General features: G+C 44.5%; 1 protein-coding gene across 1 annotated transcript in view; it reads right to left on the bottom strand.

The window, feature by feature from the left end:
• The window catches only part of LOC120846264 (1,2-dihydroxy-3-keto-5-methylthiopentene dioxygenase), a 58,383-nt gene extending 32,983 nt beyond the window's left edge, over positions 1-25,400 (bottom strand). Inside the window, exon 1 of the mRNA XM_040217967.3 lies at positions 25,333-25,400. The gene's annotated coding sequence lies outside the window, so the exon portion shown is untranslated. The remainder of the gene's footprint in view (positions 1-25,332) is intronic.
• Between the last annotated feature and the right edge of the window lie 2,056 nt (positions 25,401-27,456).

Genomic DNA, 27,456 nt, shown 5'->3' with positions numbered 1-27,456 from the left:
AACCATCCGCATGACAACAGTCGAGCTCGGCTTATGGATTGGACACGAGAACTGCGTGATCACTCTGAGAACTGCGTGACTTCGACTTGTAACAATCAATGCCTCGGTGGACACTCGGGCAGTGGCTCGTGTCCAACCACTGCGGTGACGAGAATAGTTGAACTCTAACTATGCCTGGAGCTCAGCACACGTTCTCTACATTGCCAACCCCCAGCGCGTGGCTATGATTAACGTTGATGGCATACGATAGGCACCAGGCCACGTGGCCGCTTGTTCTGGCAATGAGTTGATGGGATAAACGATGCTCATATTACTGAAATGTATTTTTTGCGGCTGCCATTGCTTAGAAAAAAAAAAAGCAAAACGTTAGTGAGTGATTCTAAGTAGTATTTAATCGAAAGTAGAAAAATCGTGTTGTAGGAGAAGCGCTTCATGTCTCCTCTAAACGTTTCATCGACGTATCAAGCAGCGGTGTTAAGGGGTACTGCAACGAAATTTTGACGCTTATTTTTGGTTTATACGTGTTAAAAGGAGCAGTATCACATCGAACACACCAACAATATCTTGTTAAAAAAGACACGAAAAGGAATTTTAAAACAGATTAAGCGATTAGCAAAGAGAACCTGGTGAATGTCACTAAAGCCTCGTTTGTAATGCCCGTCTAGGAACCCTGACAGGTAGTGACGGTAACTGTCTCGCCTAGAACTACACACGCTTTGAACCTGACGTCATCCCGACAGCTCTATGGCCAGCACAAGAGAAGGGGGGAAGAGAAACTCCGCACTCATCGGGACTCTCTTTTGTGCGTCCCAGGCGTCACTATTCTCCATCTACAAGATTATGGAAGATTAACTCGCCACTCAAAATTCACACAAAAGCAGCTTTATGGTTAGTTGCGGTAGCTCGATCTGTGGCGTGCTTCGACCGCTTGGGTGGCTGGAACACCTACGGCATTCTGATGACGTCAGCCTCGCCGCAGCTTTGCTCATCCCGAGACAGACTACGTCACGATTGCGCCGGATGTGACGTGCTCTCCGCTGGCTTCTCTCCGAGCGCTTGCCAGAGTGGGCCGTTTATAAGGAAAAATACAGCCATCAGGCTCAATATATGAACGTGCGATTGTCATTTACAGATATTATAGATCACATTCAGCCTATTTCTGAAGACGACCAGCTATATCTCAAATTTCGTTGAATTATTCCTTTAAGGTGGGCTTTGCTAATTTCTTTTATGAACCGGAAGTTTGCTGGGGACGTCAAAGACTGTAGCACCGCCTGGTGGCATTTGCAAAGAAAAGAGTCCATAGACACATCTTTTGTGTGGATAGTGGAGAAAAGCTCACGGCAAAAAGCTAACCTCAAAACCGGCAAATGCAGAAAAAAGCTTAGCGCCCTTGAGCGGATGAAAAAATAAAGCTCACCGAGATTTTTATTTTCTCATAGCCAAGCGGATTGTGCGTCACACGTGGCGATTTAACACAACTGAAATTCGTCACTTCATTAAAAAAAATGTTGTCCTAGTTTTTGTAATATTCTTGAAGTTTATTGGGCATGTTCTCAGAAATTAGTAATCGCTAGGGGTGTGTGAATACTAAAATTTTCAAATACGAATCGAATACGAATAAGGCAGAAAACTGAGATCGAATATCGAATCGAATATGTGTCTAGTAATAAAAAAATTGTAAAACAAGAGTTAAAACAGGTTTTATTGCCTTTTTAACATAAATCAACGCCACTGCATTTCACTGGGCTGCAGCAGGCTAAAGATGCTTCTAGTGATGCACTCATTAAAAATTATCATGTAAGAAAATTAACTGCTCAACGTGTTCAGAAAGTAAGCGCTTCCTATGCGCCGTGACAACATTTCCGCCAGTAGAAAAGACACTTTCACTCCGGACGGATGAAGCGGGAATGGCCTAGTTCTTCTGAGCGAGTTTGCTTAAATGCGTTAACTTGAAGTGGACAATGCGCTTCCACCACTCGCAAGGATCCTTGCCCCTGTCGAGAAGAGGCTTCTCGGCGTATTCTAGACTATAACTTCCCTCTCTAGGGCAGATGCCAACTGAGTCTTCTTCTTGTTCATCACTAGATGGCCAAAACCGTTCCATACACTGGAAGCCACCAGTGAACACGAAGGCAACGCTTGCATGGCAGTGTTCCCACTTAGTTCCGCATCAGCTGACTGGAGCTCTCTCGTCAAAAGGTCTTTCAGCCATATCATATGGTCAGACGTCTGATGAACTGTGACTTAAAACGAAAGTCTAGAAACAGAGCAGACCGATAACGCCCGCATCATACGCCTTTCCCAGTGAGTAAACACCTTCATAGGGGAATGCGTGGCAGGCACATTATTCCTTACTTGCTCCAATATTCGCAGTTTGTGCGAATATTCGCCGTTTTTCCCGAATATTCGGCCGTGGCCGAATATTCGGGAACACAGTGAAATCATAACCAGACTTGTACGTAATCCGTTATAAGTAACGAAATTACTTCTAACTCGTTATATTTATCTGTAATTTTGTAACAGATTCGTTACATACTTTCTAGGGTATTGTAAAGTAATTTAGTTACTTATTTCTGTATGGGATTACTTGTAATTCGTTACTTTTTTATTTGCGGCGGAAACAGCGGGAAATTTGAACGCAGGAAAAAACATCTTCAATTTCTGGAAAAAAGTGTTCCGGTAAGCTCAACTGCAAACCTGCCGTCGCGCGCGCGCACACATACACATATACAAAGACCCGTCGAAGCTTTTTTTTTTTGCATCGCTTATACTTTAAAATTTCTTTTTTTTTTATCTTGATTATTTAGATTGCTTACCTACGACGAGGGGAAGCACACTGATGAGAAGAACCGGACTCGGGACGAAAACAATAGAAGGCCGTTACGACAACGGGTCAAGACATTCATTTCTAAAACCCGCATAAACGCACAAAAAGCGGAAAAAATATCTTCCTTCTTGCCAATTTGCTCATGTTGCCGTTTTTTGCTAGTGAAAATCCATCTTCTTTCCACTTCCCCCCCATTAGAGCCAAATCCGCCTTTCCTTCCTTCACTCTTTCTTCGCTATCCCCGATGAAGGGGAGAGGAACACATACTGCCCTCCAGAAGCTGGAATTTGTATGAACCACTGATCTCTACTATAGGGGCCTGATGGCGCTTAGCTGCTCTCCGAGCCTGGCGCAAGTGAAGCCACCGGAAGTTCGGTGCTTGTCCCGGAAGTCGGGCGTGCGCTGGGCTTCCTAGTGCATTCAGTCGATATTTTGGACCATGCTTTTTTGTGTCTTGGATTGGGTTTTAATACTCTCATTTTGGATTAAATCTCGAGAATGAGGCATTTGAACTTGGGACATATTCACAACTTGATCAACTAGGATCTCAAAATATTTACATTGAATGGCTTCCCATGATACTTCTCGGGTCCGCATGCGCTCTTACTGTGCAACAAGCAGGCTCTCTTGAGGGAACAAGTCAAAATCCAGTGCCCTCGACGCTTTTCGAACCAGCACTCGGAAGGGTCACAAAGCCTGCCAAGCGCTCACTTCCGGGACAAGCGGCTCACTTCCGGTGGCTTCATACCTGTTTGCTCAATACGCCATCCAGCCCCCTCTGGTGAAGATCAGTGGTATGAACATAATAGACAACAACGATTGTTGCGCCACCTACCCAGGCAGACGGCGCGGACCACTCCTCCAGCCCAGCAATTACTTCAGCTTTGCAATGACAACGGCATCAAGTTCCATCTCCCAGAATGAAGCTTCGCCTTTCCTCCAGGACGCAGTGTGCGCCTCCATCGCCTCAGTTGAGAGGTACGATGCGGTGCGTCAAGCATTTGTGCGCTACTACGCTCCCATCCAGCGCCTCGGTGTGTGTGTGTGTGTGTGGGGGGGGGGGGGGGGGGGGGGGGGGGGGGGAGGGCGTATTTAGCGTGGCAGCTGACATATTTACAAAGAAGTGATTAATGATGTCGGATGCAACTTTCGAGAGTGAGCTACCGCTGAAGATCAACAAAGTGTGACTTCGTCAAACAATAAACAGTTCCATAACCCCGTTCTACGTTTCTTATTAATAGTGCAGTAAAGGTGAAAGTAACGCAGCAAAATAACGGATTAATTTTTGGAGTAACGGTCACTTACTTTTAAGGAAGGGTAATTGTAATTGCAATAAATTACACTTCAGACCTGAGTAATTGTAACTAATTCCTTACTTTTTTTAGTAACGTGTACAAGTTTGATCATAACCAGTCAAGGAGAATAGAAGGGTGGGAGAGGGCATGACGTCAGCCGCGTAGCCTCCACAAGCCATGCTCCCTTGACGCCTCTCCTCCTTCTAATTTTCTTCCTTACTCTCCTCGCTTATCAGCCCAACACAAGGAGGTTAGAAGTACTAGGAGAGGGCACGTTGCAATATTGGTGAAGCCTATACTCCGTTTCAAACATCGCGTGCAACGCTGGGAAAGCTACTGAAGTAGTGCGCATGAAAAAACACACAAAACTGTGTTACTCCGCGAGATTTCGTGGACGAGCGGTACAAGGCGCTGCTCTTGCGATTCCGACATCTCGGTGGCGGTGGTTCGAATCCACTTAGGGCGCAAAGTTTTTTTTTGTTTTTTTTTTTTTTGTTTTTTTTTCTCGACCGATATTTTGTGCAAGATTGTGCGTATTGCGGAAGTGCATATTTCAATTCCTCTTTTCTTGTTGATTTTATTTATAAGAAGGTAGACTAGGGGCTGGTGTTCCGTTCGAACTTGCGCCGGCCTCGTCAAAACGGAAGAACGGTCGAGACCCAGGGCGTCTCTATTTAAAGCCGTTTATTTACATGGTAGCGTGAAAATCAGAGAGTACCTTGAGAGTGTGGTGGACGGTCCTTTATATAACGAATATTGTGATTAGGGGACCGCACTGCCATTGTTCAGACGGCTTGGCATTCCCTCACGTGATGTGACTTCATGGAAGTTTCCTTCAGAGTCAGAATACTCGCCGGTGTATGGAAAAAGTCATCCAGACGGCAGTATCTCGGTGCTCTGGTGCCGGCGCCCCCATGAACCGGGAGTGATTCACAATAGACGCGTACACAACACACGGCACTCGAGATCAGGATCGAGTGTTGTTTCTTTTTCGAGGAAAGCAGGGGCCTCGGAATACAGACACGGGCATGTGCGTCGTTTACTTAGCCGACCAAGTTTAAGGTGCCTCAGGCAGACGGAGCCGACCATGGTTACGGTCCCGCAGGCAGAAGAACCCAGACGCTTCGGAATGCAATCACGGGCACCGCCTGCTGTAAGGTCCCGCAAGCAGACGGAGCCGTAGGCACGATTCATCACCGACACAGTTCCTTCTTGACGATTGTTTCACTTTGAAGCCATAAGGCCGATTTCAACACCAGAAACAACAGGTGGCAGTTCACAATACTGTCCGCGTGCTCGGAACTTTCACGTTGCGAGGTCTTCGCTTCGGGGACGCCACCTTGCCAGACACTCCGGTGTCGTTACTGACCGTCTCACGGACCGACGTCTCCGGGAAACACGTTCTTGAACTCGCGTACACGTTGGCGATCAGCTGCTTGCACTTTTGCGAGATCTTCACACAACGAAGCTCCGAAAATATCCGAGCAGGAAAAGAAAGCTTCCCGCGTAAGACGCCATCTTCACGAAACCGGCGAGGCAGGGGCAGCCGCACAACCCGAAAACCCGAAGCGAGTGCGAGTGCCGCACGAACGAAAACGGAAAATAATTTGGAGTAGTTTACATTATCTCTTCCTTTTTATTGAAAAAGAATCGGTGTTCCCTCGAAATCATAACGACACTATTAGTTACTAGCTACAAAGATGTACACTTTTCGACTTTTTTTTTTTTTTCAGGGGCCGCACTATTTTGTGGAGCGAACGTAGTCGCGGTCGGCTGTGCAAACCGGCGCGCTAGCTTTGACTACGTTGCACGCTATGTTTGAAACGGAGTATAGTCATAAAAAGTTTAAATGATGTTGTGGCCAACGTGACCGTAGATCTCTCTGGCAATTGGTGCGCGTGACATGTCACGTGTGAGATGGATGGTTGATTGTACAAGGACTCATTGCAGGTTTGCGCGCGCTCCGTCCGATAGGTTTTATCAGATCGAAGGCTAGACTGTGGTGTATTCTAGTACCCCATAGCTAGACGAAGGCTAGCTACGGTCACGTGATGTGGTCACGTTGGCGTGGTAAGTTAGGAGAGTAAGGAGAAAAATGAGAAAGAGGCGAGGCGTCAAGGGAGCATGGCTTGTGGTGGCTACGCGGCTGGCATCATACCCTCTCCTACCCTTCCATCCTCCTTGGCCCAACATGACCATATCACGTGACCGTAGCTAGCCTTCGTCTAGCCTTCGATCTGATAAAACCTACCGGACGGAGCGCGCGCAAGCCTACAAGGAATCCTTCTACAATCAACCATCCATCTCGCACGTGACATGTCACGCGCGCCAATCGCCAGAGAGATCTGCAGTCACGTTGGGCACAATATCGTTTAAACGTTTTATGACTAGAGTTCATCAATATTGCAACGTGTCCCCTTCTAGTACTTATAACCTCCTTGTGACCAGTGGTCCCACTCAAGGCCACTTCCGGGAATCGCGCATGCACAGCGCTCCTCAAGCCGGATGGCGACAACTGAAGGTGTAAAACGAAAACAAACAAATAGGGTAAAAATAATCGCAATAAGATAAATTGAATGCGTTAATTTTAATTTTTTTTTTCTAAAACATAAGCTAGGTTATAAAAGTAAGCCAATATGGAAACGAAGAATGTAGCAGTGACCGTTAGATTTCGAAGTTCGTTGCCCTAACCGAAGCCATGTTTTTGAACGTCGTCGGTCGCGTTGTCGGCGTTGTCGGTGTAGCTGTTCTGCGAATTTATCTTTCCTTGTACATTTCCCTTTCGGTTGGATCCTCGCTTGGCGTTTTAATGTCCCGTGAGTTACCGAATCACGCTATGAATGTGTTCTAAAAAAGCCTGCTCAGGCAAGTAGCCAAAAAGCCGGGTACTCACTTCGCCGTTCGATATTCCGGGATTCCGCTTCAAGTTCGTTGCTGGTGGGTGCAAACATTTCTTACAAGTGCTCATGCTGTCCTTCGCGTGAGGCATGGCACGATCGTCTTTTCTCCAACGCAGTGTATGTGACTCGGTTAATTCCTTAGGCGTATGAACGTCGGACGTGACTGTTAAAACGGTCGAACGTAATTAGTTGCTTGTTCACGCTTAATGATTTCGTAACCTCCACGCATTGAAGGTTTCACACCACTTTACTGGAAAAATTAAAAATACCGTGGCAAATGACGCAAATCAGGAGCGAACCTGGGGTTTGCTAATCTGTAAAATCATAAAAGAGAAGTTGGCATCAAAGTATAAGCATTAAAAAGAAAATCGCAACTTTAGAAGTGAATTTACCAGTTGTTATATATTCACAAACAGGCTAAGGAAGTTGACTGGGTACATTGAACATAATTCTGAATGGACTAGTCGGATGTACCTCGAAGGGAATTAACGGCAAGGCACCTCTAAAAAAAAAAGCGTTTGCTTAAACATGCCAGTTTCCTGGACTCACAACTGACTTCTCTCTCTCCTTAGGATCGTCGAGCTCCCCCCCCCCCCTCATCGTCATGCTCGAGACATAATTCTTTTTTCTTTATTTGTTTTGCGGAGTTGTTTCCGCATAGGGGGCAGAGATAAAGGCACAACGCCTGACATAGCCTCCGTCTCCCCCCTCCCCCCCCTCCCCCATCGTACAGTCGAACACAGGAGCAACAAAAGTTACAATAAAAAAAATAACCGCTGCAACAAAATAAAACACGGCTATGAACAGATAACATAATTGATGATATCATTAATAAACACGAAATGAAGCGTTCACAAAAACAGGTCAACCAATTCTCTGAAGATAAAAACATCTGCACACTCTGTTGATGGGCAAATGACAGAATATTCAAAAGGTCAAACAGATACTGCAATGAAAATTTTAACTGTAGAAAAAAAAGTACACAACGTTACGCCCAGAAAATAAAATATACAAAAGAAAATGCCACGTCACTTGCCAGTAGAATTTTTCTGCAAAAATGTTTGAAACTACCAAACGGCTGGTCAAAGTTTATGTTGATATCTGTTCTATTAAGCATTTTAGTGATCGTAAAATGTGATGCTTGTCGGCCATAGTTTGTTCTTACGTATTGTGTTTTTCGAATTGGGTTCCGTAATAAGTATGGATTAGAAGTGGTAATGAAGGTCGAGTGGAGCCTATTTCTATGTATCAATTACAACAGTTTGAAATAATAAATTTGATTTGCCTTAAGAATATTATACTTGATAAAGAGTGGCTGCGTTCTAAAATCCTTATGTCGTCTCTATAATTTTCACATATCCGTAGTATCTTTTTTTGTAAAATGATTAGTTTATTGTTGTTTGTAGCTGTTGTTGTACCCCACACCATGATGCCGTAACTGATCCTAGAATAAAATAGGTAGTAATATAACGTTAGTTTGAGCCAGGCAGGAATTAGATTTTGAATTTTATAAATAATGCCAGTAACTCGGGACAAGTCGGCTTTTAGTTTGCTGACGTGCGTATTCCAAGAAAGATCCTCAGTGAACCAAACACCTAGAAAATGTTGTTCAACCACCTGCTAAAATACCGTGCCTTCAAATTTGATGTTTATAATGCTGTCATCTCGGTTCCCCGTTGGCTTAAATATTGGATACTTAGATTTATTGGTATCGAGGCTTAAACTATTTATTTGTAACCATTTGTATAGTTTTGTAAGATATTCATTGGCTAATATTTTTACACTTTTTTTTGTTAAACCTGGAAAAAACACATCTGTGTCATTCGCATACAGTGTCATCTCGGGGCAACCTCGTATATCCGTTATATCATTTTATATATACTAGAAATAGCGTCGGCCCCAAAATGGAGCCCTGAGGAACACCGTAACGTATTTTCGTTTTACTGGATATCATATCATTTACGCACACATATTGGTACCGATTTGTGAGATATGTTTTTATTAATTTTAACGCCACTCCACGTAGTCCATATATTTCAAGTTTTTTTTTTTTAAATAAGATACCGTGTTGTACGGTGTCGAAAGCTTTCTTTGGGTCTAAAAATAAACCTAGAGTGAATAGTTTCCTCTCAATATTCTCAACTATTTTATCTTCTATTTCAATCAAGGCTGATTCGGCAGGCTTGTTTTTCTGGAATCCATGCTAAAATTTTAAAATAATTTGAAATTTTTGAAAAAAATTATTTAGCCTTTCGTTGATAACGCGTTCAAATATCTTTGAAAACACAGAGAGAAGAGATATTGGCCTGTAATTATTAACTTCAGTTTCTCCTCAGCCCTTATACACAGGGATTACTTTTGCGACTTTTAGCTCATCAGGGAACTCACCCGTCTCTAGCTTCTTATTTATTATATTCGATAATACTGGACTTATTATGCAAGCGGTGCATTTATTTGGTAAAGCTTTAATTCCATCCTCACCTGCAGCCACATTTATATCTAAACTATTTATTATTTTGTAAATTTTTTTATAAGTTGTTGGAGCAAGCATAATCGAATTTTGTTGATTTTTTTATCTTACACAGTCATCATTAGTTGCATTTTTAGCCGCGCACGTGCCAATATTGATCAAATGAAAATTCATTGCGTCTGCGGGCTCTTTCCGTGCCACACTTACATTATCGATTATCAGTTCCGAGACACTACAGCGTTTTTGCTTTTTGTTTGTTAGATCGTTTACTGTATTCCGAACTTTTCGATGGTCATTGTGAATATGCTGAAATGTATTTTTATAATACTCACATTTTGCTTGTTTTTAAGTCAAAGTTCAACTTCTTTCTAAATATTTTAAACTCAGACAGTAATCTTAGATCGCGACGATGTATGAATCATGGTATTGCGGTCTTTTATTTTTATTATTTTATATAAATCATTTGGTATCCACGGTTTTCTCATTTTTTTAGGCTTGGTTTTAGTTTCACATAGAGGAAATGCTATATAATAACAGCGTTCGAATTTAGACAGGAAGTAATTATAGGATTTTGTCGGATCATGTTCATTATAAACGTCTTCCCAGTTTTTTTGATCTATTAAGTATCCGAAAATTCTTAGCGTTTCTTCGTTTATTTTGCGGTGACGTTTTTATTTATTTAGATTGCTTTTCGCAGTTGAAAGAGTTGCAGTGCAATGCAATAATTCCTCACATCGGAGATCCCCATCTACTGGAGTTTGGAAAGGAGAAAGCTGTGGTCTGCGTTGTTAAAAGCCTTTCTGAAGTCTAACTGGACGATCTCGCTCGGAGTTCGGTTGTCGAGGCTGGTGCTGAGTGCCTGGGTGACAGCTGGAAGGGCCGATTCGCAGCTCCTGCTGGGACGGAAACCGTATTGGGGGGGGGGGGGGGGGGGGGGGGGGAGGCTAAGGAAGTTCGGTAGCTCAAGGTGGGATAAGAGTCGCTTATTAATGACTCTCTCCATTGTTTGGCAAACGATGGAGTTTATGGAGATTGGTCGGTATGAGTTGATGTCAGACTTGGAGGGGCACCGTGTCCCTTTTCGAGAGGCGTTACTGACGCAACTTTCCAGGATTTAGGAACAGAGCTGTTGGGGAGAAAATCGTTGACGAGGCGAGTGAGGACGGGAGAGATACGGCCAGCACAGGATTTAAGCAATGCAGGGTGGAGACCGTCTGGTCCAGGGTGTTGAGAGGAGATGACACAGGCAAGAGCTTCGTAGGTTTCACTTTGAAGAATGACTATGGAAGAGAGTGTGGTTGCTGGTGTGGCCGCGACTGGCAGAGTTGTGAGCTGGGTGGGACAAAGGTTAGGTGCGGTAGGGTTAGATGCTGCAGCCTTAGAGAAGTGGTAAGGGAAAAGCTCTGCTATGTCGTCAAGATTGGAATCGCGCATGCCGTGATGTGTGAAGACCAGCGCATGGAAACTTTTTTATAGTGAAAACATTCCCAAGAGTTTAGGTTGGCAGGTTGCTTTTGCTGCTAGTTGCTGTAGGTAATCGTTATGGGAGATATGGATGAGATGTTTGACTTCGGTACGTGCTTGGTTAAGATGAGTGGGATTTCGAGTTTATTGCGCTGTTTTGAATAGCCAGTGTTTACAGTTTGATTAAGACTGCAATCTCCTTTGTCATTCATGGAAGGCTGCCGCCCCTCCTGTTGATACTTAAGTTGAACACATTTGTGCTGAATTGCTGATATGTTGAGAAAGAGGTCGTAGGCCTCGTCAGCCGTTGGTTGATCAAACACGATGGACCAGGAAGCGAGGTGGATGAGATAATTGAGATGAGGGGAATCGGTTTTTAAGAACTGATGGAACTTATTAGCTTGATGATCTCGCTTAGGGGCTGAGCAATGGATAATGGTGAGGAGAGCACTTTCATCACTGCCTGGTAGGCTGGATTCGACTGTGCAGCGGTAGGATAAGGGGGATTATTGGTGCGGGCGAGGTCGAGGAATGTAGCGTTGCTGTTTCGAGAAATGTAGGATGGGGCGTCACGAAGTTGGGTGAGGCCAGCAGTTTCCAGTACGTCTAACAGCATGTCATTGAGGGGATCAGATGAACAGTGCAGAGAACCTGCTGGGATCGATGTGCTGAAGGCTCTCTTGGAGGAGGGCGTGCGATTGCTTACGGTGGGAGGGTGGGCAATATTTAGACACCAAAAGAAGCCTTTCATGTTACTGAATAAGCCTCGACGAAGATGGCTTCTAGACCCGGATGCGTGAGGTGGTCGAGACATTGCCAGGGCAGGTGTTTTGGCATGGCGAGGACGGACGCCGCCACCCCCAGTTAAGGGACAGTCTTGCTGGAATACAGAGAATTGTGTGAGATCGATTAATTGCCCATTAACTGCCCACCGAAGACAGGCGTCCAGCCGTGTCTCGCACATAGCGAATATTGTATTCGGGAAAAATTACTTCAGTGCTTTAAATTCAGGTAGCTTGTTATTGAGGAAGTAATCATCGGAAAAACCAAACGTGATTGGAGTCTGTAGACTCCAATCGCGCACTTTTCGCACGTCAACTATGCCAAACGTGGAGTAGTCGTACGAACGGTGAACGCTGCCGATGTTGTCGCTGGCCGGAGGCGGGTCGGAGGACTACTCGGTAGAGCTGGGGATGATGGTGGGCTACGCAGGGGCTCGGTGCTGTTTAGGGGATGGAAAGAGGTCATCGGCCAGGGGCGGGAGCTGACACGCCGCACAGAACCACTCAGTTGATAATGAGGAGATACGTCTATACAAAGCGAGATACACACCTTCGCATTTCTGGTTGAATCACAAACGTCACATTGGAGAGCGGCGACATTGTCGAACACAGACCGGGAGCAGCAGGGGCAGGTGGGACGTGATCAGAGTTTGAAGATACCTAATTAGTGCTCAGCAATAACAGGGTAAGCAGTGAAGAACGTTCAGTCAGGAGGTCGCTTCCACGGACGACAATGTTCGATGGTGATGCTGCAGTCAGAAAGTGGCATTCTAGGTGCTTACGGCTTGTCGATGATAGGTGATATTTTATCGAAGGGCCAGTAGCCCCGTTAGTCAGATCAGGAGACGGAGAGTCGTAAAGGCGCGCCGTCATCTAACATAAACTCTAAACATTAGGCTGAAAAAATTGACTGGCTAGATCCAACATATATCATAGAAAACTGACCAGGGGGCTATGTTCGACAAATGTATCGTTTCTCGTAAAAAGAAACGGAAGTGACGATATCTGACTGGTTAGAGACTCAAATAACAAAAGAGAACTTTCGTCATTTGAGCCTCTAATCAATCAGACGCAATATCGTCACTTCCATCACTTCCGTTTCTTTTTAGGAGAAACGAAACATTTGTCAAACATAGCCCCCCAGGTGTGTTGAACATTCATCTTATAGGGGGGAAAAGGACGAGCAGGGTCAAATGCACCTCCAAACACAGCCTTATTCTTAACCACATTAGCCTGTAGTTACTGTTAAAGCAACTGGTTTGTAATCGCACTCGTTATGTAAAGCAATGTAGCGTCTGTGCATGGTTTATGCATGCATTTTTTTGCATGGTTTATGAATGGCTGTTTTGAAATGCTTTTACCGCGCAGTTGATTTAGTGGTTTTTGATGATGCTCAGCAAGTTTCTAACTGGAACTTTATGTCGATATCACTAATTAAAAAGTTAATTTGCAATTTTTTATTAATTATCCGACTTATCGCAAAGATTAGTCACCCACATAATATCCGCCTGGCCAATTAGCCCACATGCACAAACCGCATTAGTGTAGCTTTCACGTTTTTTTAAACAAATATGCAAGAATAAAAAAAACACCCTGTATGTATGTATGTGTAAATATATATATATATATTGCAAGTGTTGGAAGATTGACAAGTGTAGCCGTAGTAATATTGTAAAGGAAGAGTGGAGAGAGTGGTATACGAGCGACTACATTAGTCAATGTAAATGTAAGAGTGAGTTCACACTGACATAAAAACAACCCAAGGAGATAATATTTCAGTTCGCAAAGGACTGCGTCTTGTATTTTAGGTTTCCTTTTGTCCTTTCAACGCTGCTAGCGGACGTAAACACACGCTCCCACGCGCTTGTGTACGACAGTGGACTGCATAATCAAAGCTACAGCGGCGCTTTATACCAGAATCTATCACGTCTTGTGGGTCTAGTGGAAGCACTCGTGCCGTCTTTGCCGACAGAGACATGCCTATACATAAATTTGACTTTTCTACTACGTAGAGTCATATCTGGAGGCTGTGAGACGCTGTTTGAATTTAGACTTGACGGTACACAGGCGGTTTGTATTTGCTCACATGTCAAATGCTTTTGGCTCCTTGGTGGACCGTGAGCAATAAATCTCAATCCTAATACATGGCGACTCCAATGATGCGCCTTTTGAAGGGACCGCTTAAATCGGTTTCTTAACGCATTCTGATGTAGTAGTGAACAGCGATGTAGTGAAGTAGTTTCTAGTTTATTAAAAATTTTGAAGGATGCGTTCATCAAATACAACTTGTGTAGCTTCGTTTCGATATGCTAAATCTAGCTGAAGAAAACCCTCTTGAAAAAAAAAAATTCTACAATATTTGTTAAGTAAACATATCACATTTTTTATGTAAAAAGTATATACGTCATATATCTTCCCTTATGTTTATTGGATACAAACCCTGTATTTAGCTAATAAGTCCTAAAACCTGGCCGAAAGAACAGCCAAATCGTTGCCGGTTGCTGGTTGAAAACGCAGCTATTTGGTTGCCTCAGCCAGCGGCGTAGACTTTCCCTTTTCTGAAAGGGAGGGAGGGGGGGGGGGGGGGGGGGAGCACCTTACATGCTTCTCGGCGGAATTTTTTTTACACCGGCAATTATCAGTAGTTTATTTTAAGGGGGTACATTTTACAGCGTATGTATATCGACATGTGTGCGTTGCTGTGTGCGTTATTTTGTTTACAGGCCACTACTAGAAGCTCGTTACATGGCACGTAAACAGCGCTCGATAAGGACCATGGCGCGGGGGGGGGGGGGGGGGGGGGGCTCTGCCCCTTCCCCCGGAATCTCACCAGGGGCGGCACGAGCCCCGATGCCCCCCCCCCCCCCCCCCCCCCCCCCCACCCCCCTAGTCTACGCCTATGGCCTCAGCAACCAAATAGTAGCCGAGGTGCCAGCGAAATGTCGAGGTGGCGCCGGGCTCCTTGGATAGGGCCGAAGCTCTTACGTGCTAGAAATAAAAAAAAACGGTTGTTGTAGTTACCTGGTGTTGAGGCCACGCTTATCGAAGGCAAGTTCCCTGGTAATATCAAGGAACTGTGTAATATAAAACTCGCCTCTTTTTTGTTTGTTTTTTATTCGGTTCTTAATTGACCAGGTGAAAAGCTTTTTGAGAAAGTAAAGTTTTGTTTTATTTTATACGTAAAGCCAAAACCACATCGCAAATTCATATAAATGAATTTCACATGGTGTTTTCTTACAGCGAAACTTCCATTGAAGCTCTTGAGTTCGTTGACAGTATTCTCTATAGAGTGCTAAGTGCACTCCTGGTTCATAAGTACACATATATCAAAAATAAGGAATCATTTCTATTTTTTTGCCACATACTGTTTCACTGTAGATGTAATATTTTGGTATGTCCGAAAGGTTACCAGTCTTATTCAAGGTTTCGTTGTATGTAGAATGGCAAGTGTCGTTTATCCTGGTTGTATTCGTCGATCCAATCATCCACACCTGCAAAGCTGGAACGAAATTGTTTCGCCGTCAATGTTCATAAAGTGTTCTAGAATAACATGGCGCTCTAAATTTTAACACATGCGCTAGCGTGTCAAAAAAAAAAAAAAAGCCTCTACGCAAATGTTGATAAAATTGAAACGGGATAGATTCACGGAGGAGCTCAGCAGGAATAGAACCCCGCACCATGCGATCCGCAGGCAGAGGTTGTTGCACGGCGCCGCAAATAGTTTTTTTATTATTATTACTCTTATCATTGGCGGCCGTTTATATAAAAAAAAATACAGACACCTATATATACGAAAGTAAGAACGAAGAAAATGAAAGCAACAAACAAACACAGTGATTCGCCGACCGACAAACAACCATCAGGCTAAATGACCACCAGCACTTCTTTTGGCTGGGAGCCAGAGTGGGTGTGGCAATAAGGGTTAAGGTTGTTAAGGCAACCACTCTATTGCACTTCATTTGGAGCGTGCATATTCCGCTCGCAGATCTGGCTCAAGTTGACCATCTTCCGCTCGTAGCGGTGCGCATGCGCGGCGAATTTGGCGAGGTCGCCGCCGCAGCCGCCGTCGCCGCAGTCGCTGGACCGACCGGGCAGTCGAGTTGGCCCGTTCGGACAGCTCGAACGCTTCTACCGCGCGAAGGTATACACAGCCGGGACTGGAGCGTGGCAAATCGTAAGTGCTGACATCTGTGATCGTGAGAAGAAGAACGAGAAAAAGAACGACAAAACATCCGAAGGAGGCAGACGCAAGGTTATGCCTGTTCATTTTGCCTACACTGTTTACTTTTTACAATGCATATGCCAGCGTTTTCTCGTGCAATAAAGCAAGAACAAATTAGACAACGACCGTGCAAGAGATGGTTTTGTTACCTCTTTGTGTTTATTTAAGTCGTACCAGCAATCTGAACTCCACCGATGGCAGTCGCTGTGCGTGCCCCCCCGCTTCGAGGCGGCCGAAAGGTATGTGACGATGCCGAACGCGGACGTCTTCCTCGTTATTTGTCACATGGGCTCCGTGGTACGGATATTTTCGCCCATCCTCTGTCGCGTGTTATTTCTGCAGCTAAGCAGTGACAGTTGTCACTGGTCGTCGGAAAGACCACTCGGCTGAGGCGTTGGTCGGCTTGCCAAGTTCGAGCAGCGGCCATTTTCAACGGCCGGCTGTCTCGCGCGGGTCGGTGGCTCGCTCCAAAACTGCGAGTCCATCTTCCGCTCGTCGATTCAAAGCGGGTCCCACGGAGCGGAATTTTGCCTCCCTAGCGGAGTTTGGAAAGTGCTGCAGATCTACCAGTGGAATTCACCATATATCGCTGTTAATCTCTAAATAGCGTTCTCTGAGGCGCTTCACACTCTCCATAAAGTACTCACAGACGGTGCGGACATCGATATCTGCACGCCTCACCGCCATCTCGCTTTTCCATATAGTACTATAAAGCCTCAGGAGCATGATTGCGTCATACGGTACTTGCTCACTGACAACAGTTAAAGAGCGAATGTCGTGTGGAGTAATGGGCGCTCTTCTCTAAAGGGATACTGAACCAAACATTGCAGTGTCCATAATAAGTGGCGCACAATCTTTCCACGAGCCAGTAGCCGCCGGTGCGCGCGCACACACCGAAACGGAAGTGACGTCATAGACCTTTATTCGCGCTTAAAAATGACAGTAAAACGTATGGAATCCGGGCAAAAGGAGAATAAAAACAGGCTTTTCATCCCCACAAGTGAAAGCTACGTGCTCGTAAGACCCATTAATCGCCTCTCTTTACACTAGACCCCACTGTAAAGATGAAAAGTCTGTCTCCTCTCAACGTCAACCTCTTGGATGTAACAAAAAACAAGCATTCTGTAGTTAAACGTACAAAAAGAAAACGAAAGGAGGATACAACTTCTCTCGGAAATCTAGACAGCGGTCTGCACCGCACCCGTCACAATGACACAATACATTCCGATATGGCAGGGGTCTCAAACCCGCGAAATGCGGGCCCATGCAGCCCGCGACTCGCTGGGACCAGGCCTGCAGACAACCGGCTAGGAGTCCCGGTTCCCATGTCTTGAGCACTAGAAGTGACATGAGCAATAGTGATCTCATCTCGCCGACTCATTTTCGCTCGAAAATTAGTTCTGCTCTTTTAACGTATTCATACTGGTTTTACTTATCTGCGTTAATGTGCCCTTTGTTTCGCCTTATTTTTAGTTCCCAGCTTTTTGTATTTTACAACAATTCAGCTATTTGGCTGCAAGCGAGAGCTCTATGTTGAAAGGTGCATCTCGGCTGCGAGAACTCTCGATCAGCAGGATCAGCTGCCTAAGGTAAAGCTACAAGTTCAAGATTTTTTCCTTAAAAGAAAAATATATCACCATTAAAAGACAGACATTTGTTCAGGGTGTTGTAATAAAAATCGTCAGGACAGCGAGAACTGTCAAATTAACTGATTGCACGTTTTTAAGAACATGTTGAGCTTATGTTAATTCCTGAGTGAATTGAGCAACGGGAACGGCAGTTTTCTTGTTCTTTTGTTCTATTAAAAATACCAGCATGCCAGCGGGGCGGTGTCATTTTTATTCTAGTTATCACATCAAGTGAGGACCCAGTGTACTGATATATGTAAATCAAATCTAAAGATGTCTCTCGCAAAACTGAGTTTTCAAAATGCAGAGGTACTTAGCTGTTGCTCCGTGACACCAACCATTAAGCACGCTCACTGTGACACTTCTTCGCGAGATGGCAACGAGGACCTCAGCTCCCTTTTTTTCAGGCGCGTTTGCCACGGCGTCTCAGAACAATGTCGCTCCTGTTCTTCGTTGTTCCCGCCCGCCACGCCAAGTCGCCTTTTCACATTCACGAGGTCCAGGTCCATGTTCTACTCCCTGTCGTCTGCCTTCTGCGGGGCGTCAGTGCTTCCTGCCGTCTCCGTTGATTTCCCGGCGTAGTCGTGCCCGTCGGCGAAACCTGCGTTGCCTTTTCGTTGTCCCCAGCAGTCGCACCAGTAAGCGGCGCAGCTTTGGCAGTCACTTCCGCCGTCCCGGTACTGACTGCATCGCACGCGGGTTTGGCTCCGTCGTCTCCAAAGGCTTCACCGACAGCATTGAAGCATCCTCCTCTTCCGTGTCGCCCATAATCAGGTCGCGGCTGTCATCTCCGACGCGGCTGACTACGGCGCTAACATATGAGCGCGCACAGTCTTAAGCTCCGTGACCAAAGCATCGGCACTGTCCGCACGGGGGCGCACGACACTCTCCCCTGTGGCCGCAGACATAGTGGTGCCCGCCCGGGCACGCCAACGCAGACCGTGCCTCATTGGAGCCTCAGCTGGTGTGGCAGGCTGTCAGACTCACCTCCTCCTTGAGCATTAGTCTGGAGATCCTTGGGGTTGATTCAACGTCTTCAAAACCGTCAACTCACCACTTTTTTCTGGTCACCTCGTGAACCGTCCCAGACTCCTTCAGAGCCTCCCGGAGGGCGTCGTTGGGGGCGTCGAAGGGGACCCAATGAAGCTTGGCGCGAATATTCGTTGCCTGTTATGATTTACAGGAAGGCACAGCTTTCCTTTCACCGCGAGACAGCATAACTACAGCAATTGTTCTTTCGCTGCAGCACTCTTTAGGCTACAGAGCCTCATGCGACCTATCTGGTATACGCCGAACCCTATCACGTCCTTGCGTAAACTGACCTTGTCCAAGGGCTCCTTAAAGTCTGCAATCCGAAATGGCCGAAATGGCCTGGCATTGACGTCGCAGTGGATGTAAACACGCTCTTTACCTTGCCTCCCACCGGCAGCGTCAGCAACACAATTCGGTAGTCAGCAGTGACGCAAAAAGCATTTTCACCACGGCTGTCAGCGACCGTTGTCACATCTATATCTAAGCGAGCCATCGAGTGTCCGCATTCAGTAGCTGAGCGATCACTCCCAACACCACGAGTAGGACTTGCCGTCGCGTCTGTCACCTGCCGCGGGCAGTCTTGTAACATCTCTTGACTCATGAGGTAGCACAAGACTGTCCACGGCGAGTCGTACTTAACCCAGCATATACTTTGTCCGCAGGCTACAGTTGCTGGCGAGTGAGCCATATAGGACGTATTCTCAAAATATTTACTCGCGCTTCAGCGGAGGTAATCACGGCGTTTGGCGGGCGCTTCATTTCACAGAAGGGAAGAGGGGAACGTCGCCAAACCAAGCAAGGCGCTTTCCGTAGTCGTCTCCTCGGCGTTTAGTGCACTGTGGCCCAAGTCTCGTTTTTCATGAGACGAGGCAATATGTAGATCGGCTCCTATATTACTGTGTTCCGCAAGGGGGCAGAAATAACTAAATAATAATGAACCACGAAAACCTAATTAACTAACGCATATCCTAGAAATGTTCCTTGACATCGCCAAGTTGCCAAGAAGGTACTACAAGAAGACGGCCGGGATCTATGCTCAAGGACCTATAGCTCTCATAATTATCTCGATTATAGATGTCCTTCTCTTCTGATCAGTCGATCATCGTTCGTTCTAAATAGGTATAGCGATTTCGTACAGTTAACCGATAAACCGTCGAGCGCGACATGCGAGCTGCCATTTCCGTGGCATTAGTCAAGCCAACCAGCCGGCCACATAGCTAGGCAAGCCGATCCTCAAGCAACTTCCGGCTGTCAACTCGCGAGCGGATTGGCCGGCACTGCGCCGTGTGCTTCCGGATACGCCGCGCTAAAATACGCCGAAGCACCGAGATTTGTCTCGGTAGGATCGCAGAATACGCCTTGAGGCGTCGAGAAAGCGCTCGTCCCGACGCCCGCGTCGGGATTACGTCCGCCGAAACACCCGTGAATACGTCAAATAAGGACAAAGGTCCTTAAGGACAAAGGTCCAACGATTAACAAATTCTGAAACTAAATACAGGCGCCAAGTCAAGTACGAGTACGGTTGATTTCAAGCACGACTCTACCGGCTCCATGTCCACAGTTGCTGGCCGTATCATGGATGCAAGCTCCCTAGTCATTTGTGCTTTTCGCTTCTGCGCACGAAATCGAACAAACCACCACAAGACGGGTCATTCAGGAATCTGCGATGCGACAGCAAAAACGTGATGTTTCTGCTCAACCGCAAGGAAGTGGTGTCCTGACTCCTTAGGGCTGAAGTGACTGGGACAATGGGCCAGCTTACCGAGATCTCTTCTGTACGCACGGCAGATACCACGCCCCTTTCTAAACCGTACCGCCTGAGGTTCCAGTGAGGACAGCGCATGCAACCAAATCACTCATCACCGTCGCACAAATCATCCCACACATTCTTTTCACCATTCGTCGGCGCCCTCGCTTCCTCGCCAAGAAGTGATTATTTGTGGCAAGCATGTACAGGAAAATAAACACTATCCGGCTCCTCATAGAACATTATTGATTTGCCCCTTCGAGAATTAAATTAGATATATATTATATCTAATTATACGCCTAATATATAAATTAAAATGCGCCTAATATATAATTAGGCGCATTCTAAATTATATATATATTATTTCATGAAGACGTGTTGCAAACGCCGAAAGCATCGCTTCTTCCTCCGACAACCAAATCTTGTAATGATTACTTCGCGCGGCGTATGAACAATTGCCTAAAATTTGATTTTTCTTGAGGTGACAACGAGTATAGGTGGAACCAGAAATCACAAGACCCGAGAGGTTCAGTACCAAGCCCAATTTCAGACTGTCGGTGATAGTAGACCTAGTTGTCGCGCGCAATTCTATTATGTCCTCTGTGAATAGTGTAAGTAATGTAGAAAAAAAGTTATCTGTAGGTTCAAGCTTCATGTAAAGTTTTCAAAATATTTTGTGCTGCTAAGGACAGGCACTATTCATCTTCATTGCGTTATGAAACGCTTTACTGATAGAAACACTGAACGGGGTATCAACTTAGCATGCACAGCATTTAAACAAATGAACATTTTTTAGTCAATTTATTTTTTAGCGAAGCACTCAAGCTTTGCAGCTGTAGATGTCACGGCAAAGAAAGAGCGTGCTACAAATATTTAGTTACTGTTTTTCTTAGTCAAAGTGCTAGGAATTGAGCAGGCCAATAAGATTTAGAATAAAAATAATAATAATAATAATAATCAATCAATCAATCAATCAATCAATCAATCTTTATTATGCAGTGCCCAGGAACAACCCTGAGGTCTTGGTGCTGGTACACTGGTGGATAAAAAAAAAACAAAAAACAAAAAAACACACTACACACATCTCCGCAGAAAATAAGATACATTTTTAGCATAATACTAGGCAGTGCACGAGTAATTAGTACAATGAAATAAAAACGAGGCAGTAACAGTAGAGACGGAACACAAGACCGAAGGACAACAACTGCACCACCAGAAAACACGACATGGAGATGACGACATTCAGACATAACAAAGCAATTCAGCAATGCTCATCCTGCACGGGCAAGTTTTTAATAGAAAGGACAAACGTCCTGTAGCAAGGGTTGAAAATATCAAGTTTTTCAGAGTAATGATTCAAACGCTGAGCCATTCTCACAATTGGGTTTACCGGACTAAACATTCTAGAAACATAAAAAGATGACAGAAGACGAGTAGGCACACGTGGGACCCTAAGGCACAGTTCAGATAACAGGCTCGGAGAATTGATGAGTCCATGCAGCGTTTTAAACAAAAATAGTAAATCCGCGTTCTCCCGACGCCGGTGCAAGCTAAGCAAACCAACACGCTCTAACGCAGACTCATACGTTAAACAGTGAACATCCTCCTTTATGTAGCGATGTTTAAAGATAGAAACAAACTTTTTTTGCACACGTTCGATCTCCAAGGAGTGACTTTTAGAAATTCCATTCCAAACAACTGAGGCATATTCTAACTGTGACCTGGATAGCGAGCAGTATAACGTGTTAAAAGCCGTCGGGTTTTTGAACTCCCTGGTTAAGCGAGAGGCAACACCCAACATTCGCAAAGACGAGTTAACCAGCCTACCAACGTGATCAGAGAAACGCAACCCAGAATCAACCATGACTCCGAGATCTTTCATTACACTTACTCGAGACAAAGTTTCTCCTTGAATATTATATGCAAAAGAGATATTGTGAGTTTTCCGAGAGAGCGTCATGACCTTGGTTTTGGACGGGTTCAAGAGAAGTTCATTTTCAGAGCACCATCGGTAGAAAGAACATGCATCTTCCTGGAGCTTAGCACAATCACGTTCAGTAACTATTTCTCGATAAATTTTTATATCGTCAGCATATTGCAGGAATGAAGAATTTAAAACAGCAAAAGAGACGTCATTTACGAAAATTGTGAACAGAAGGGGTCCTAAAACAGATCCCTGAGGAACGCCAGAGCGAGTCCTGTACAACGAAGAGTTCATGTTGTTAACCCGGACATATGCCTCTCTCTCTGACAAGTAGCTCTTTAACCAGTCATGTACTGAGCCACATACTCCATAGGAGGAAAGTTTGGATAAAAGAATAATGTGATTGACTACGTCAAAAGCCTTACTTAAGTCAAAGTAGACAACGTCTAACTGACCTCTGTTACATATTACACGAGATGCAGCAGACATAAAGCTAACGAGATTGGTAGTTGTTGATCTGCCGCTCATAAAACCATGCTGATTGGGAATTGCTAAGTTTTGAAATTTGAAAGACAGGAATTGATGAACTACCATTTCAAAGAGCTTAGAAAATGGAGAGAGAAGAGAAATAGGTCTATAGTTACAGATATCACCTTTTTTTCCCGACTTTAAGACTGGAACAACAGCAGCGACTTTCCACGTTTCAGGAAAGGTTCCCAACCTTAACGAGTTGTTAAATATAGAGCACAGTACCGGCGTGAATATGTCGTGATACGTTTTGAGAATCGCAGAGGGAATGCCGTCGGGCCCTACTGATAATGTTGCTCTCATTTTCTTAATACAGGATCGTACGGACTCTTCATCAACATTAATGCAACTTAACAAGTCACCAAACCCATCTAAGTGAGGCAGCACAGGTGCAGAACGCTGCGTACTATCCCTGTAGACGGACCTAAAATGCTCAGCAAATAACTCAGGCACGGACTTCAAATCGCTCTCGTGATTATCCAGGACAATCTTCGACTCGATATGCCTCCCAGAACGTGAATTAATGTACTTCCAGAATTTCTTCGGATTATTGACAAGATCTGATTCCACTGAGCAACGATGAGCCTGGCGGTCGCGATCCAGGACCGTACATTGCTTTCTGCAGTTCTTGAATTCCTTCTCCCACTTTAAAAGGCCACTTTTCTTAAACTTCCTGTGAAAGAAGTCCTTTCTTTTCAGTAGTGTTTTTAGCTCACTGGAAAACCAGTTAGGAATGCGAGATTTAGTAACTGTCCTTAACGGAATAAAAGTATCCATGGCCTTCCGAACAGTTTGCGTGAAGAGCATGACCTGGTCATTCACATCAGGCGACTCCAAGATCAATGCCCAATCAAAACTCGTGAGGTAATGATGCATCCCGACATAGTCCCCTGCCGACAGATTATATGAGGTGTGCGGCGGGGAATCACTAGAATGAGCACGAACAGAAGAATTCTCGAAAGAAAGTACTATATCAAGTGCAGGATGATATGTATCCTGAGGAACTAATGGCAGTTCACCCCGTGCTACACGCACACTGTCCATATTTGAGAAGCATAAATCTAGAGCATTAAATTGGTGATTCAAAACATTATTGTGTTGTTTGAGATTTAAGAAAGAAGAAAAGTTTAGGAGCTGGGTGCCTTTCTGCCTGCAGTAAAAGTTGTCCGTAAAAACATCAAGCTGCGGCCAGTTGACTCCAGGAGCATTAAAATCCCCCAAGATTAAGACTTCGCATCCCTGTAAGTCATTCACTGTATTCTCTATGCCAACAAGACAACTATGAAATTCATCTGGCGGTGTCTGGGGAGGGAGGTAAAATAAACCGATTAAAACGCGTACTCCCTTTGCAGCCTCAATCTCGACCCATACGCTCTCGGGAAATTTCTCTAAGTCTTCGCGTCTCCTAGAGCGGTAGCGCCTGTCGACTGCGACCAACACTCCACCTCCCGTTCTGCTCCGCGGGGTAGAATCACGATCGCGACGGTGCACCTCAAAACAAGGAGGGAAGTAATCGGAGGAGCCGATGCTAGAACACAACCATGTTTCAGTTAAACAAAATATAGAGCAATTGGATAAGGTAACATTAGAGAAAAAGCAATCGGCTTTTGTACGCAGGCCGCGAACGTTTTGGTAAAATAAATCAATGTGACTCATCCTTGGTCTATCCAACGTTCAAATAATAATAATAATAATAATAATAATAATAATAATAATAATAATAATAATAATAATAATAATAATAATAATAATAATAATAAGTTTATTCACAAAGAAAGCATACATACAATTTCCTCAGCGTCACAAAAGCACTTGCGTGCTTGTGCGTGAGTACTTGCAGTCCATCATGGGATGAATTTAACAAATCGGAAGTATGTAAAACCAAATTGATACACTGATTGGAGTCCTATTATGCGGAACTCAACATAAGTAAAAGAAAACAAATGGTTCATCGCATTAACACTATACAAGCACAAACTTTTAGGCCAGTAAGCATGAAACGCAATTACCTATTTTTATACAATATTACTAATGATTTACATAGACTTTGTAATACCACAAATGACACAGAATGATCTTAGCTTTTAAAATCATGGCAATACAAACTGTCGCGCATAGAACAATAGTGAATGCAGGCGTGCAAAAAGGAATGCAGCAATACAGTGGCGACGTAAAAAAAAAAAAAAAAGGCATGGGTCTGGGAGTTTTCTATTCGTCTCCTGGCGTACTTCACCATTTACGCATTTCTTTTTTCACCTGTGCTAAGGATTGCAGATTAAGTAAACTATCGGGAAGATTATTAAAATATGTTGGTACATAATACTACCTCAACCTTTTCCCATAATTAGTGTATATTCTTGGTATGTGAAATCTTTCTGTGTGCCTTAGTTGTTTTTCTTTAGCGGATGGTATTTTGAAATCGTGTGTGAAATAATATTTTCTGAGGACCATGAATTTATGCAGGTCATCCACTGTTAATAAATGTAGTAGAAAAAAGAGTTCTTGCTCACCTCCATTATCGACCTGTTGTAAGACGAAGCAGGTTTCATAGTCGGTAAAAAGCAGCCGAAGAAATACGAGCGCTGAAAATAATTTGCAAACAGAAATCAGACGTACGGGACATATTTAGTGCGGCTAACAATGTCAAATAATTGAAGTTTCCCTCTGCTAATTGACCTAACTTCTAAAAATATGTAATGGCATGCCTACCAAAGAAAACTCCCACTCACTTTTTTCGAAACTCAGTATTTCTTCCGCTAATTATTTTTTTAAAGGTAGTCACATTGAATAATCAGCTTCCGGTTAGTCGAGTTTCTAACCAGGTGAACAAATCGGGACAAATCCATGCTAGGCTCACATCGGGTTTATCTTAACTGCCATTTGCAGTGCTCCACTGTATTCAATGACCGTCCCTATTTTAATCACTTTGACACAGAACGTGTTTCAGGGGTGGATTTCGTGCGAAAATCGTCACACTTGAGCGTAACGAGAAGCCGTTGAGTGCAGGCCAAAGCGACCTAAAGCCTACATCGCACATATAAAGCAATGCATAAACATACAAAACAAAGAATGCATACTTCATCATCTTCATAATCATGCTAAATTATAATTAACAAGATCTAAGAACCTGTGCAGTTGAAATCGAATCCCGGACTGCGCGATCCGCAGCCCGGCCCCCATGCTCGACTCCACGAGGAGACGAACGAGAGCACAAGCAGCTGGACTAAGTATTCCCGAAATGAGCCTGTAGTAGCAGGCGACTGTCAGCGGGGGCAGCTGATTCTACTCTTGAATACTGTTTAATTTGCCTTAATCATCCTGATAGTCCAAGAGACTTAATGAGCGTGGTGTGTGTGCAACACATTCTCCACCCAAAGCTCCGGGGAACCAGTAATTTAAAAAAATAATAACGCAAGCATTATGCATGCACAACACAATCTGTGCTCTGCGTGTTTATCTGAATTATCGATATAAATTTATATTTTAATAATTTTATTTGCTTGTTTTCTTAGAAAGCCGCGAGACTCCTACTTTTGCAGAGCGAACGCATGCTTTGAGAGTGCTGTGCTTTAAGTTTGATATCAGTCAAAGTAATAATTGCTGACTTTTTTAAAAGGTTAGAAGCGCGAACTGAAACACGGACCAAATAAGAAACACGTACGTAGGACGAATGCAGGCGCTACTTGCAACTGACTTCATTGAAGAAACATTCACACAGCCAATCTGTCGTTCACAATACCGATAATATAAAAGCGGTTGGCAACCGCAGCCTTCGCAATGATCCGCAATGATCCATGTCGAAAGATCCCCAGGTGGCCCAAATTAATCCTCAGTCCTCCGCTGCGGCGTGCCAGATGTCCGTCGTTGGTTTGGCACGTGAAGCCCCAAATTCGACTTGACTTTGGAAGATTATGGTGAAAGCTTTCTGAGATGTGGACGACTTCCTTGTTATTTCGGGGGATTGTACGGAGATTAGTTTCGACACTGATGTTGCGCAAATCGTTCACTCGTTTACTTCACTTTCGGGTGGACTGAAGTTCACATGAGAATAGCTCACGGATAAATGTATACATTTTCTTAGCCTCCAGCTCTTTCGTAAAAAAGACTATGTGTGCTGGAGATGCAATCCACGTTCAAAGAGAGACCTCCTTCCCTTCAGCAGTTCCCACTCAAAATTAGTCGAACGAGAGATCGCGTCCACATCCCTACAGGAAGCTATCACAAAGAGCTACAAACACAAATTGTCACATAGCTTTGATCTTCAGCTTGAGCACTTAAAGAAATCTGGTTACCCGTCTTCCCTAGCGTCTAATGGTAGTAAAAAGCTGCGACAACAAACAAAAGAATTAAAATTCTGAACGGCAAAACTTTAGAGAGCAGAGAGTCAGGGTGCCAGTACAGGTGGTGCGTTAAATGCACAAGGTGTCGTACTATTTAAAAAAAGGGTAGGTGCCAGTCACAGTGTGGATGTCGTGCTTTCATCCCCTTGCACACTCTCGAAAGTCTGTTCGGCCTTGTCGAAAAGAAAACATGTCCTGTGTTTCAAAAACATGTCACGAGATCGCTGAACGTGTTACAAGGGTGGTCGACGTGACAAGATTCCACTGAGTTGTGACTCTGCTCATGTCGAACAA

The sequence above is a fragment of the Ixodes scapularis genome, unplaced genomic scaffold (genome assembly GCF_016920785.2).
Source record: "Ixodes scapularis isolate PalLabHiFi unplaced genomic scaffold, ASM1692078v2 PGA_scaffold40__2_contigs__length_1045541, whole genome shotgun sequence".
NCBI classification, from domain to species: Eukaryota; Metazoa; Arthropoda; class Arachnida; order Ixodida; family Ixodidae; genus Ixodes; species Ixodes scapularis.
The sequence above is the reverse complement of the archived record's forward strand: the minus strand, read 5'-3'. Positions and strand labels throughout refer to the sequence as shown.